Below are 16,040 nucleotides of genomic sequence, written 5' to 3' on the forward strand. Positions count from 1 at the left end.
AAGAAGAGCGCTGTATTCACAAATTCACATTATATCCAAGCTGTTCTGAGAAATACACTGTTGACCATGAGTTAAAATAAAATATCTTTACCTGTTTTCATGAAATGATTGTGACAATGCGATTTATTCTTGATAGATAAAGTGTAACTGTGACTCAGTATGGAATCACTATACTTGGTCAAAGGTCATAACTGATGTGTATAAATAGGAATAAAAGAGGAATGTGTCTGAAAACAAAAATATTACCACTTTATGGGTAAAAGTGTGTAACTTCCACGATGAAACTGATGACACAAACCAAATAAATAAGAATAAGAAAAAAAAAAAAAAGAATACGAACACACCAGTTATGAATTTCTACCCAGAATCAAATATTTCATGTTTTTCCGTCAGTGGATAATGATGTCATAATATTTAACTGAAGTCCATGTACATTTGAGTGTTTTTTCTTTTTCTTTTCATACACAAAAGAGGGAGGGAGAGAGAGAAAACCTTTTATACCTTACAGGATTTGGACCCTCATTTTTCAGGTGGAAACCCTGCAACAAACCACAACCACAGACCCACTAGCCAAGAGGCATTTTCCTTTATACGCTGTTAAACTCAAGTCCCCGTGTAAAACACAGATGTGAAGGACACTAAACTGAAGTATAACAGGCTGGGCTGGACTGGACTAAACTTTGTTGGAACGTTTGGAGAAGGCATCTGTATCTCACTCAAAGCCACTAGTACCTATGCAAAAATGATCAAATCAAGTGAGGGCCAAAAATTTAAACACTTTTGATTGGCTACACTGTAAAAAACAAAAAAAAAAACCAAAAAAAAACTGTTGATTTTAAAGAAAAAAACTGGCAGCTGTGGTTACCAGAACAATACTGTAAAAAACACATCAGACCGTAAACATATTTATGATTCGTGCACGAAAAGGGGTACTCGCAGAAGGGGGAGGGACAAATGGCAGTTGAGTTTGATGGACATATCCCCATTCAATCATTTCGATGGGCCGGTTAAAATGATTGGATGGTGTTTTTTTCAGTCCCGTCCATTCCACAGGTGATTACAATTTTTATTTTTGTGTTACAACATTTAATTAATTGGCTGCAGTCGGGGTGTGAAGGGGATTTTAAACAACATAGTAAAAAATGCTCCAGGAAAACATCTTCTATCCTCCCTTTAAGATAACTTTCATTCTAACTCCTTTGTTCTATAGTTGTTTGATGATGATGAAGCCCTTTTGGATACACCAAAGAGTATAGAAGTGAACAGTTTTCCATCCACTACGGCTGAGGTTTAGCTCTGCTACTCCACACTGCCACAGAAAAAAAACAATCAGGTTTCATTTCTTGCTCAATAGAGGCTCTTTGACAGTAACAAAGAGTATAGACAAAACATTTAGAGGAAAAAGATGACACCATGGTGCTTTCTGAGAAGTGTCTTTTGTCCTAAATGGCAGAAACATAGCTCTGTTAATCTGCAACAATGGAACAAAGGATAACCTTTCTCGTTTTTGTCGATACAAGTTCCTTGCCTGAAGCAGCATAACTACCATCAGAGTTCAATATAAAACTGCATGATATCTGTATCTTCCAAATAAAATTTCAAGTGGTGATAGTGATGATTATATTTTACAGAATCGAAGTGAAAAGGACAGTGGTGCATGTGAGAAGGAGAGGATCTAAATGCACTAAAGCAGTGTTTTTCAGCCTTGGGGTAGCCTGGAATTCAAATGGGGTCACCTGAAATTTCTAATAATCGATAAAAATAAATAAATAAATAAAACATGTTTTTTAATGAATCAGTATATATTTTATGATAATTAAAACACCACATCCTTTCCTAATAAAAATTAAGTTCAAATAAAATGCAGGACATAATATCTGAGAGGGTAAATCTTGAATGACCTGATCATGTGACTGTGTGTTATTACGCTTCACCTGCCCGGACAGCAGTCACAGTCAGAAAACCAGACTGAACAGAGAATGGAAAGATTTCTTTGCCCACCTGGCCCCGCTAAGACATCTGCAAGAAAAACTGAGAAACAGACACCAAAAAAGGTGCATTATATATGTCGTCTAAAATTAACGTTTATATGCAACATAGTATAGCAAAACTAGTACATGATCAAAACAAATTAATTTTACAAAAAAAAAAAGTCTCCATTTTGAATGTCTGGGTCGCCAGAAATTTGTGATGTTTAAAATGGGGTCACCACTGCACTAAACGGTTTCCAAATAAAGTTGTGAATCTTACAGTTACAATAACATCACCAGGATGCTACAGAATATTACATAAAGTCTATATTACTCCATTTTTGTTCACCACCAAGTCTGATTTGCTCATCAGCTGTTTGTAAATTTTATCTGCTATTGAATTTAAGACATGTCTTGATCTTCTTCTGTTCAAAAAACTGCAAAGCACACAGGAAACTGCAGGAAGAGAGGGACTTTTCTGTGTTTACATGGACCTCCATATTATGGTAATGCTAGAAGTAATTAGAATAAAACCTACTTAATTCAGCAGAGACTGGCCCTTTTCAGCCTGATTAAAATTAATTTTCAAGTGGTTTGAGAGGAAAGATATAAACCTTTGGTAATCTGATCTATCATCTAGAACTTAACCTGACTGTATTTCAGTGGATTAAATAAACATTTTTTTTTAATGCTAATGATTGTCCCACATGGAAAAACAAACTGGTGTGTCGGTGATGTAACATAAAATATGTAATGACTGTTTAACATCTTGATGGTTGAAATTCTATAGACAAAGCTTAAATTCAACAAATTGAATGAACTGAATTTAAAAAAAAAAAAAAAAAATCTAATTCACTTTATCCAATTACTTTATTTAATACCAACGGAGGCAGTGGAATGTAACAGAACGTTTTCAATCAGGTTGATGAAATATTGTCCGTGAAAGTGCAGCTTGTAACAGCCCATTAAACACACGCTGCTTTTCCGCTTTGGTGCAGATAACTGGTACAATAACATTGATAAAATGAAGCACTATCTGCATCTGTTCATCAAATTCATGATTAACTCATCAGTTTTCATCAAGTGTTTGAAAAGATGAATGAAACTGGAATCCGCTGAACCAAAAACGACAACATCAAAAACCTCTGGAATAGTTCCACGGCCGCCCACTATAAGATTAACCCTCAGGGACCTAAACAGCAGCTTTCTACTGATCTAAGATGAATTAGAACCATTGAACCACTAATCCTATCAATACACTGAATAATCTCAAAACTTCAATAAAAATAAAGTTCTAAAAAAAAAAAAAAAAAAAAACATTAAATAATTGAATAATTCCAGTAAAATGCAGTCTCAGTTTTTCATAGTCATCAGATATGAGCTATTTGGACATTTGGTTCTTATGTTCAGTTAATTTGTTATGATTATTTTGTTGAAAACGTTACTTTTGCTTCAGTTTTCTCTGTTTTGACACCATAACCTTTGAATTCTCTGCAGCTTTTATGCACATCCACATCATCAGCCAATTAAATATAGGAAAACCCCCGCTTTTCACTGAAAAATGCAGAGGATAAATAAATAAATTATGGTAAATCACTTAAGAAAGGTTAAATTTGGAAATCTCCATAAAATAGTTGTAGGTCTTTGAGAGTTCAAAGTTAAACGGTGTTGTGTTTGTTCTTCTATGTTTTATACAGGGTTTGTGCGGGTATCAGCAAATGTAATTTAATGCTTTTTAATGCCACTTTAAACCAATTTAATGCCCATGTCCAACTGCAGATACACTTTTATATATAGTTTTATGACAGTTTACTGTTGACAGGCTTTAACCAGGTTCTGAATAGTTCCTCCTCCAACCACTTTTGCTGAAACTTGCATTTTTCCCTCATTTGTTAATATTCCCTCTGCTCTTTCGCCACAGCATGAACACACTCAGAGCACGTTGCATTCCAAGCATCCGGTGTTGTGACTTTGTGTATCGGCCATAAACAGTCATTTAAAGAGTTTGGCCTGTCAATCATCACACTATATTTCAGATCAAAATTATTAAATGTTCATATAATCAAAATAAATTATGAATAACAATGCTTTAATTCCATCAAGTGTATTTAATTATTTAATGCCTCTGGACATTGAATATAATGCTTTTTAATGCTAATTAACCCTTGGGGGTCTACGGTCATGGTCCTGTGACTGAATCACATGACATTTTCAACATGTCGTAGCATCTGAAGTTGGTCACATAGACCACTGGGGACAATTGCATTTGAAAGTGTGGACTTAAAACACTCTTCCACTTTTTATGTGATGTTAATAGAGCACATACACCTGGGCATATGACATTTTGAACCCGGAGTAAACAAACGTGAATAAAAGTATGAAATTGAGGTGGGTGGGGAGCGTTATATTTCTGACCATATCTTCATCATTTTTTATATTTTTTCAAAACGAAAAAAACTGGCCAAATCTGCAGATTCTAATCCACAGACTGCATGAGCATAGCAGGTAAGGGTGAGGATGACCCCCACCTGAACCGGATGCAGAAACTGGGAGGACCGGGGGGGTCAGAAAACTGGAGAACACACTTATGTAAAGATATACTTTAGTGTCAAATATTTGAGTATAGTTTTAATTTATAACAATTTTAATTTATATACCTAATATTTGGAACCAATATTCACTTTTAAAGTCTTTGAAAAGGTTCGTTCAGCATCTTTGTGTTATTTATGCAGTAATTTATATGCATTTTTCAAATCTGATTTTCTATTTTTTGTGTGTTTTTTGCCCTTTTATGTTGCTATGGTACGTTAAAGTGAAAAAATAATAGGCAGATGATATAGATGAAGTTGTGCTGAAAAAAAAAAAAGATACTCAAAAACGGCCAAAATAAGGCCTTCATTTTCACAAAATCTATTTTATGACTTTTAATGACCCACAGAAACCCTGTTAAATTTCCAGTAGATTATACATGTCATGGTGGAGGGGAAAAAGCACGTGAACACACGTTATTGATCATTTTTGTAGCTGAGTTAAGTCTCTCAAGGAGGTTGAGGAGGTATATCACATCACACATTGATCTGAAATGGAAAACATGAATAACTGTGGCTTTAACCCAGTGTGAATGAAGCTCCTGTTGTAAAAGGAACTCCCTCCGTTTCCTCCAGATGATCCAACATCACTATCATTCATTGTTAAAAGGAATAAAGCGCAATGTTACTCAATGTCGTATCCCACGTGACGTGACCCAGATAGAGACTTTCACCCTTTATAGCGCAGGCGTATGTGCACGCCCACGCTCGCACATTTACACAAATGCACCTCCCCTGAGTCGCATGCCCCCTCACCTTCTCTGGAGAGTTACCATTAAGGAAACGTACCTTATATTTTATTTACACTGTGGAGTATAGCAGTGGGGCTTGTGCCAACTCAGATCTGTCTCTGGAAGTTAAAGGCCTACATATACATGCACACACTATTTGGATTTAATTTAGATTTTACTTTACTTTCCACTCCGTCAAACATTAAATTATGTATGGTTTTAAGGAATTTTATTTATTTATTTATTTATTTTTACACAGTGAAAAATAGGATAAATTTGTGTGTGTCTGTATGTGTTTGTCAGTTGTATGCGGTTACGTCGTCCTGAGGTGATGAGTTGACAAAATAGTGACAGTCATAGTGACGGCTGTCCTCTAAGGTCACATGGAAGGTCTTGGTTGAGTACTCCAATGTGCTTTCTGTGTGAGAGTGTGTGTGTGTGCACAGTCATTAACTTATGACCTCATTGTCCAAACAAACTGAGTCTGCAGAAAGACGTTATGACTTTGCGGGTCCGATCTGCTTTCCCCTGGACTCATCAAGTTCATCACACTTCACATACACTAACACATACACAGGCTGTCAACTGATCACAACCATCACACACACACACACACACACACACACACACACTGAGTGCAGTCACACCGGTCATCTTATATAATCGGACCAGAATAAACCAAACTGAACTGAATTTTGCAGGCTGTAAGCTAAAACTTGTTGCGTATTACAGTAATATTCACATGTACATGCAGACACTGACAGGAGTTTTTTTTTTTACTGTTTTTACACAGGAGCTAAATTTCATCTCTTCACCCACTCCACTGTAAAAGGCTGGTGCTATGACTAGGGTTGCAGCGTATACCATTTTAAGCTGAACTATAGTGTAAAACCAAGGGCATTTAAAAAGTGCAACTAGACAGAGTGCATGTTCTTGTCTTCCATTTATGTTGTTTGATTTATTCATGTTCCAAACTTTTTTTTTCAGCATGGCCCAAAAAACTTTTTTTCTACTGTTATGGATGATTTATGATTGTAAGCATTTTTTCCTGCTTACATGAACTCAAGACAAAACATGACACAGAGAAAAAATTGTAAAACTATGTACTTTTTAAATGTGATGACAATAAACAACAAGAAAAATCTACCCTTGCAAGGATGTCACCGTATGTTATTCATTAAAAAAATAAATAAATGAAAAACATTTTCACACTGAACATATGAAAACAAATGATTTTTGCTGAAAAAGAAAGGAATTACTTTTATTGTATTTGCAATTTGTACGGTATTTAGTAGATTCTGTGAATCAGATTTATTCAATAATATGTCCACCCTGAGTTTCTTTTGCTTTTAAGCCTCATCTTTTCTCTTCATATGAGCTTTAGTTTGTATTTATCTTACCTTTCAAAAGGAAGATAATTTGCATCTCAACAAGTTTTAATCATAAAGACTTTGTTGATAACGCAACTGACAATAATACTTTAGTAATACTATATACCATGATACCATTAATCATTAATATACAGCTATGATATTTGTACAGAAAAAAATAAACATGATGTGCTGCACACTTTTAATCCTCCTCGGCCAAATATAGTGTAAGATTCTGTTGAAAGTTAGTGCCCTATAATTTAGATGAGATTGTCTTTGTGTAAAACTTATTACATACATATTTATATTTGAAATAGAGCTGCACAATATATCGTTTGGGCATCACCATCGCAATGTACGTGTCCGCAATAATCACATTGCAGGTCCTGCAATGTAGGAGGCAAATGAACTCAACATGTTTTCATTTCATTTCAAGGTTATGTGACATACAGCGCACGCAGCGATCCACCAATCACAGTCGTTCTTAATCAGTTTGCAGAAGCAGACCACGCCCCTACACATGGAATGAGTCACTGGTAACAACACTGAAAAATGAGCAACAAACCAAAGAAAATCACCAAAAATGAAGACTTGGTGCCAATAAGAAAAACGTCAGTTATCTGGAATTATTTCGGCTACAAGAAAGTTGATATTGAAACACGTGTTCTGTGTCGATAGTACCTTGCAATTATTGCCACAACAAGAGGTAACAACTAATTTGTCTAACCATTTACATCAGCACCACACAGCTATTTCATATCGCAATATATATCACAGGGTTAAAAAAACATTGCAATGTCAGTTTTTTCCAGTATCGTGCAGCCCTAATTTGAAAGTACTCAGATATTATAGCTGCACAAGGCCATTTGACCTTGAAAAAGTAGGTCAAGGTCACCGATTTTCAATAGGCTTCTGCTACATGCCAAGAAGCATTCACAGTATAAATTTGGTGCAAATATGTTAATGCATTCTTCAGATAATGAGATTATGTCGTTGAATGGACATACAGACAGACGCATGGAGAGACGACAAAACAATCACAATACAAGCATTTCCACACCAACCTAACTGACCTTGAACAGGCTTTTTGTGTTGTAGTAAAAACACTGAAATATAAAGTCTGGATGCACTGCAGATTCAGGAGTGCTCTGAAAACCTGAATAATTCTGGCATATCCCACGTCTTTATAAATTTTTGGGAAAATGCAAGATCTCATTCATAATACCCAAATGGAATATGTACATGAGCCAAATTCCTAATATTGTATATGAATTTAACACTGTGACTTTAACTATTCTGTATAAAATGCCCCCAAACCCTCCATTAATCAATTTTCATCAAACTTTCAAACTGGATCCATATACAACAGTGGAATCAGCTGTGTTAGTTGTAATGTTTTCTTTCTGTATCCTTTAATATCATAGTATTTTAGCATAACTATATTCAGCATCTCTGACCGATTAAAGACTTTTTATGCAGTGAGTCAGAGAGAGACTGAGTTGTTGTCAAGTGTTTCTCTGCTTCTTATCACTCAGTCTGTGAAAACACTTCTCGGTGCAGCCTTTGATGCCCTGCTGCTTTTTAAGTGCACTTGGAAAAATAACACTCAGCACTCACTCTCTCCAGACAGAAACCTGGAGAGAGATGCCCAAACACACTCACAGACACACACACATCCTCACATTCACCTTTCCGTTTCCACTCATACCTCCATTTAGAAAATTATAGTATTCCTACAACAGAGTTACACTGAAATACTTGAACACTGGGTTCTTTTGTTAAGTTTTTTGCACTTTGCACTATGTGTTTACTGTATTTCACCTACAGAACAAACCATAAACGTAAGAACAGGAACACTCAATTCTGTACCACTATAATTATATATTGTTTATTCTCAAGAAAGGCTGCAATTTAGGATTATTTTATCACTAGCACGTTGACCTGTGGGGAACCACTAGCCTGGTCAGCCATCCATCTTTCTCAATGAGAAATTCGTCTGGAATCTCGGGGCTTGAATCTAAATATGAAGGCGGGACTAACGGGCGCTGTGTAAACCAATCACAGATAAGACAGATGTGATGCTTTTGTCAGAGAAACTAAAAAATACAGGATGTAATCTGTAATACAGTCCTTTCGTTTTGTTTTTTTTTTAATTAATTTTTTTTATTCAGAAAAGTCTCATAAGATATTATACAGAACATCATTGGTACAAAGTACACTGTTCTCTTTTTTTTTCCAAAGTAAAAAGGGTATCAATAATGCTCACTGAAAGGAAGAAAAAGAAAGAGAAAAAAAAGGAGTAATATAAAGTAAGTAAATGTTCAGTCCTTTATTTTTGAATCAAGTAAACAACCGACAACAGTTGTAAAGAAATTTTTGTGGACTTGGAACTGACTTTGACTTGCGACAAAAAGAAGTCACATTGACGCATTGCGACACACCCACCCCCCAGACTTGTGATTGGTTCGGTATAGAATAGACTGTACATATTTCACAGTGACTGGCCCAATTCCAGACTGTTTTCTCAATACTGAATACACTGAGAGAACTGGATAGCTGGCCAGGCTAGGGAACAATGGGTTCTAGATGTGGTAGTTTTGATGCTGGGGAGAGCTGACTTTTGGGAAAAGATGTTAGTCAATATTTTATCAGTACAGACATAAAATTGTTTGGTCCATCTTCAACCCTATTTCTGAATAATCACACCAGAAAGGTCATTTTGAACGCTGGCCCTTTAAATGCACATGAGCCACTTCACGCCCCACCCCCTCCAGGTTGTTGGCTGTGCTTTCTGTCCTGTTCAGCCACTTGTGTTCGTTAGTACAACCAACAACTGAACATTTTAGGTAATCGGCTCGAAGTTTGGACATATTTTCAGTTTTTACTACAGCTGCTGCTACTGACAAACAATTATGTCGTACTCAGAAAAATGTTCAACGGAAGTCTTGACCTTATATGTGCAAATGTCGTGACGTAACTAGTTATAGACATAACAAATTAAGAAGGAATTAAAACAGGTTATAGAAATCCACTCGATTTTTGCCAAAATGAATATAAAGATAGCTTTGCAGCACCTGGAGGGTTCAAATTCAAACTGTATGAACTGTTAGGGTCCAAATACACAAATAAATGAACGAAAGCCTAATAAAAGTAGGTTCAGCCAAATATGACCCCTTTAAAATTTAAATGACAATTAATATATTAATACAGATATCTAAGCCCACTTCCTGTCAACCGTCATGGACATAGTAATGTGATTGTAAGGCTATTGTATTCCAAAATGACTAATATCTCCCAAATTATTGGTCCTATCAACTTGCAGTTTTTGTTAGTCTCTTCCTTGACTGTAAATGCGTCGTTGCTGTTTTTAACTTCATTTCCCGTCATGCAAGGCTGACGGGACGTGCAAGGCTGCTTCCTGTCCCTCCCCCTGGCAACTGCTTAGCAGCGTGAATTAAATTAGTCCCTCCTGACTTTAAAAAAGGGAATTTTAAAGAAAAAAAGATATTCAATGACAAGATGGGACTATTCCTCAACTGTAGGCACCAAATTGGCCAGTTAAAGATGTCTACATTTCTCAGAGCCGTACAGACATATACACACACACACACACGCGCGCACACACAGACAAATGCTCTGAGATCTTCCAGTATTATGGTAAATATATCTGTTGATCTATTTGAAATTATAATGGGTTCATAATTTTTGGAATAAAATGTACTCTATAATTTCTCTTACACAAAAGTCATTAAATGTGTTTTTTCAGATCCATATTGCAGATATTTAGCATGTTTACTTGATAAATGACTAAAAGCAGTAACTGTGGAGGTGTTGCTTGTATTTGTCAACATGGTACACGGCACAGGTTGTACAAAAAAATGGATTTTGCAGAGTTGTTTCCTCCCACTGTGTAAGTCATGGGAGATTCCGTGTTCCTTGTGTGAGGAAATGTAGTTTGCACAGTAGAGGCACAGGAAAGACATGTCTGCCACCTACTCAACTGGTTCCTGCCCACCCATCGGATGGATGTGGGACTGTGATGCGTCAAAATTATTGGGCAAAATGCTAGAATGTGAAAATACACACCTTCCATCTGCAGCTCTCTCCACTCAGTCCAAAACAAAAGACTTGGGATACACAGACTGCAAAATTCTTGGCTAGTATCAATACTAATACTTACAATGATACTTTGGTTGATACTCATGCTAGTTTCTTTACCAAAGAAACTAGTTTCCCCTACCAAAGAAATCTTTACTGTAAATACAAAAATAGGCAAAGAGGAGATAGAGAAGTCTCATGTCTTCTCAGTGTACCAGGTGTAATCTACTTAACAAGTCCAAAACCAGCTTACGGGATGTTAATTTGGCCAAAGGGATATTAAGATACTTTGGCTCTTGAAATGCTCTCCAATATTCATCATTATATATATGGATGCACCGATACCAGTTTTTTCCAGACCAAGTACAAGTATAGGTACTTCCATTTGATTACTTGCCAATACAGAGTACCGATATGAGTACTTAATGATACCATTACAGTTCTCAGTTACTTTTGTAAATGTGCTTTATTGTCGTTGTCATTAGTCTGACTGTAAAAGTGCTGTGACTGACATTTAATGTGTAAGAATGAGTGTTTCTCAATCAATCCACCAGAAGGCGCCACTCTTAATTAACCATACTAGACAAATATCACGAAGAAGAGTAAAGTTTTTTGAGACGAAGAAGAAGAAAGGAAATAAACATGGTGACGACAGAGGAGGTCATACTAATGTGGATGCTAATGTTGATATTGATGAGAGTAGTTGTCATAAATATGTCAGTAGTTTTTCTCTAACTCACACAGTTGCTCTTTGAAAAGATCCGCTACCTCCATGGTTCTGCTCCGAATTCTCCATCTGGGTACGTACAGAATGTAGGCAGAGGACGGACAGAGCGCTCCGTCTGTATCCGTCTGTGTCTTTAACGTAACTTTGAGTCACCGTTACTTTTGTCACCATCGTTTATTTTGAAAAATCAAAAGACATTACTCCTCCTCCACGTACCTGCTGCACTTTACTGTGAACGTCACGCTGCTGTAAAGTGGTATCGGTGTGTTTGTATCAGAGCACTTTTATAAGTACAAGTAGAAGTAACACGCTCAGTATTGGACCGATACCCGATACCCGATACTGGTATCGGCATCAGCGCGTCCCTAATTATATACAATCTATAGTGCAGATGTTAATATTTCAGTGCATGTGGTTGAACTGAGAATATGTGCTAGCATCAATGAAAAGCATAATGCAAAACCAAATTTCACAACGCCAGATTTCAACCGGACCCCTTAAGACGTTAGTAAGTTAGCAAAATGCCATGTTAATCTTAGCCCATGCTGACTGGAGTCTGACTGACTCACACACAATCACACTGTGGTGAGTAAAAGCAGCAGGACACACATTCTCTTTCAAATCAACAGCATGGGGACATTTCAGATTCACGCTGAACTACAACAGGTTTGACTTCAACACAGAATGCATTTTCTGCTGCGTGGGGCCATGCAGTCATAATAATAACAAAAAAGGTAGTTTGATGATGTTGAGAAGAAGCATAGAATTATGGGAGTTGTTGTTTTCACCACCGGTGCAGGTGTAAATCTCGCAATGCAGACAAGTAACATGTTTACAACTGTATTCATTTACCGTTATATACATTGTAATATATGAAGTTTCATTTGCATAACATTTACTGACAGACAGTCACATTATGTTTGTATGTTAAAGTTCAACATTAAGGTTAGTAAAGAGGATATGAAAGTATAGACAAGTAACCAAAAGAAAGGATTAAAATAAATAGAATGATGGTTTTCCCTGAGTCTGGACAGTTGTAAACATTTGATATCAAAGCGTACAACACAGGCCGAAGTGAATATTACATAATATACCTTAGAGCTTTGAATGTTTATATATAACCCAAGTGGAACAAGTTGGAACACTCCTCCTAATGCCCACATTTTATCTTTTACTGTTCTATTATAAGAGATGCTTTCCAGTTTTATAGCCAACTGTGACCTAATCTGTTTTGTTTTTATCAGCTGTACATAAAAAGTGACCTTCACTCTGTACATTTCACTGCGTACAAACTGTACCAACTAATACATGAGGGACAAACCATACAAAATACATGGAGATACATTTATATGTATGCAGGAGTTTTTTTCCCTCAGTGTACAGTGAATTCTGGGTACGATTACAGCTCTTTATTCAAAGTCTGATGTCTCATCTTCTTTATTACTGTCAAAAAATTATCATTATTAAAAAAAGTAGTTCCTATCACTACATACTGGGTTAAGATAATCCAAATATTATCTGAGACTATCAAGAAACCCCTAACACCAGACCCCATCCATGCCGTATTTGGGGTTGGATCTGCAGCACAGGAGCTTGCTCTCTTGAGGAACCATAACAACTTGATAAGTTTTGTGACACTGTTGGCAAGAAGGTTCATTTTGCTCAACTGGAAACATAAAAACCCTCCAGCACATCTAGCTTTACTCAGTGATGTTATGGGGCACTTGCAGCTGGAAAATATTCAATACTCCCTAATGGACAAAGTAGGCCTATTTTATTCAACATGGCAACCATTCATTGACTATTATATTAAAAATAACCCATCATAAATAGGTTAAAAAAAAAAAAAAAAAAAAAAAAAACACAAAAAAAAACAAAGAGCATATGACATCCTCCGTGTGTGTTTTTTTTTTTTTTCCACTCCTGTTACTGTGTTTTGTCTTGTTTGGTTTGGTGCATATATTATGTGCGTATTTATTTATTCACTCATCTTCCATTTCCCCTTTCGGGAATTTATGGTTAGGGATGTTCGATATTGACTTTTTTGCCAATATCTAATATGCCGATATTGTCCAAATACTTAATTTCCAATTCCGACACCAACCACTACCAATATGTGGAGGTGATTTCCCCAAAACTAATTTCAGGTCACATCACATAACTCCTGTTATGAAATTAACACATTACCTACTTTTATTGTGTATTTCTATACGATAAGTTATAGCATATACATATGCATCTCATTGTACCTTGTTTGAAATGTACTTGTATTTGAAAAACCCAAATAAAAAGAAGTTAAAAAAAAAAAAAGTAGTTCCTATGAAAAAAAAACAACAAAAAAACTGCCCACTGTATGAGTAACATTTACTAAAAGAACCCAAATAATATTCTGCAGTAACTGAGCCTTTTTACAAACTGTTTAACACATTTATAGTGTTTTCTTTTTGCTGGCACAGACAGGATGGTGAAGCAGGAAAGTACTAAGATAAAAAACAGGGTTTTGCTTGAAAAAAAAACTAGTGCACACAATGTGAAGAACGTAAAAAAAGAGCTTACAAGTTTTTATTTCCTGTGATGAAAACAGACACAGTTGCTCAGAACAACAGTAAAACAAATATGTGACGTGAAAGCTAAGTGGCCTTAATTTCTGGTGACTTCTCACTCTGTCGCCTTTTTTCTTAGCACCCCATTGTCTGTATCTTTGCTCTTCGTCTCAGTCACACACACTTGAGCTGCCTTTTCGTCCTCCCTCGTCTGCGCTAACCTTTCACTTGATGACAGCCCCGCATGACATAATCGCCATATCGGTCCCACTTATGATGAGTGTCCAAATCTGAGGCCCCGAGGGGGGAAAGGAGGTGATTTAAGAAGTGAGTTTTCCAAGGAGTTGGTACTTCCAGGTGTGAGCGTGTTAGCTATGGACTTTGAGTTTATACTGTCGGTAGCAGAGAGGAGAGTCCGAGCTGCTTTGGGCAGAGCTGAGGCAGGTAAGGTGGACGATTATGCACATGAGGAACTCAGTATCACATAGGCAGTAGTTTTTTACAATTTTTTTGCAAGTTCATTTGAAACTTATTGGGCAGAAATGTGGCTGATTGAGTCTACAAAATCAGTTTTTCAGTGGGGCGAGGTCAAGGGCGTCACGGATGGACAGCCCACTACTTTTTGAGTCATAACTTTTGAACCAGACAAGTTGAAGACAAATATTACACATAATTGGAAAGGTCTAAATGCCATCTGAAACATACTCAAAGGGCAAAATTTTGTTTCAAATAGTTTAAAATGAAAAATATCAAAAACTACCGTGTCACGGATGGATAAAACATTAATGCTTATTTTTTTGCAAGAATTACACAGTTCTCAAAAGTGAAGTTTCTATGACATTTTCATCCTCAAGTGTATTCAGTGTATACCTTAAACCCTCTATTTTACAACCTAATAATTGGTTAGAGGAAAATAATATTTGATCATACCTAAATAGCAAGAGTTTTGACAAATGGCAGCGTCACGGATGGACAAAGTCAAGAACGTCACAGATGGACAACAAAAGTAAATATCAAATTAAACATTTTTTATTTCAGTTATCAATATCAAATGAATTGCGTTTTGCAATTTTTCTCAGAAAATCTGGTATTTTCCTATATTTAATTTACTGATCATGTAAATGTTCATGAAAGCTCAGATTAAAGTTGAGGGTTATTATATCAAAAACAGAGAAAACTGAAGAAAAATGACTTTTTCAGCTACATATATCATTAACTAAACGTAAACCCAGTGTCCCCATCCACTGTCATTGATCAAACTCCATTGGTTTTACTGGTGAATCAATGTTGTAGAAGATGACTGTGTTTTTAAGTTCACTACAAAGCCTCTGAACGTCCAAATGGGTCATATATGAGGACCATGAAAAGATGACAAACTGTATTTTACACCAATTATTTACATATATTGATAGGATTAATGGATCATCAGGTATTAAACAGTTTAGATCAGTAGATGGTTTTGGTTGACGGTGGATGTTTGGATCTTTATGGGTTAATATTGATATTTTTAAACTAAACTAGTATTTTCTCCTTCCATATAAAAACATTCATTTTACAAAATATCTCTGTACACTACAACACAAAGACAACTACAAACCCTCAGACAAACTACTGGACATTCATATAGGACTATACTATTACTAATACTGGACATAGCAGATGCAGAGGCTTTAGTCTGTCATGAAACTAAACAAGTTAAAGCATGAACATTATTTAACTTAAAAGTGTTGGTTTGGGTTGTTGAAGTGTCTTCTTTAAATGTGCCCCTGCTGACCATGATCTACTGGACTTACATACCTATAGGACCGATATTTGATGTCTCAGGTGCATGTTCATTACGCAAACTATACATAGCAATAAGAACGTGCATATGAGGATGTGATCCCGTCATTTTTTCATCTCTAAAGCATTTTCTTTTTTTTCTATCTCTAATTTTAATGACTTAAGACTTACTGTTAAGGGTGAATGAGAGGCCCATATATGTATATAGAGAGAAAACTTTTGCTTTGCAAA

General features: G+C 36.1%; 1 protein-coding gene across 1 annotated transcript in view; it reads left to right on the top strand.

The window, feature by feature from the left end:
• The window catches only part of LOC115433827 (fibroblast growth factor 14-like), a 109,147-nt gene that overhangs the window by 10,454 nt on the left and 82,653 nt on the right, over positions 1-16,040 (top strand). The gene's annotated exons all lie outside the window — the stretch shown is intronic.

This window comes from Sphaeramia orbicularis, chromosome 2 (genome assembly GCF_902148855.1).
Source record: "Sphaeramia orbicularis chromosome 2, fSphaOr1.1, whole genome shotgun sequence".
Classification (NCBI taxonomy): Eukaryota; Metazoa; Chordata; class Actinopteri; order Kurtiformes; family Apogonidae; genus Sphaeramia; species Sphaeramia orbicularis.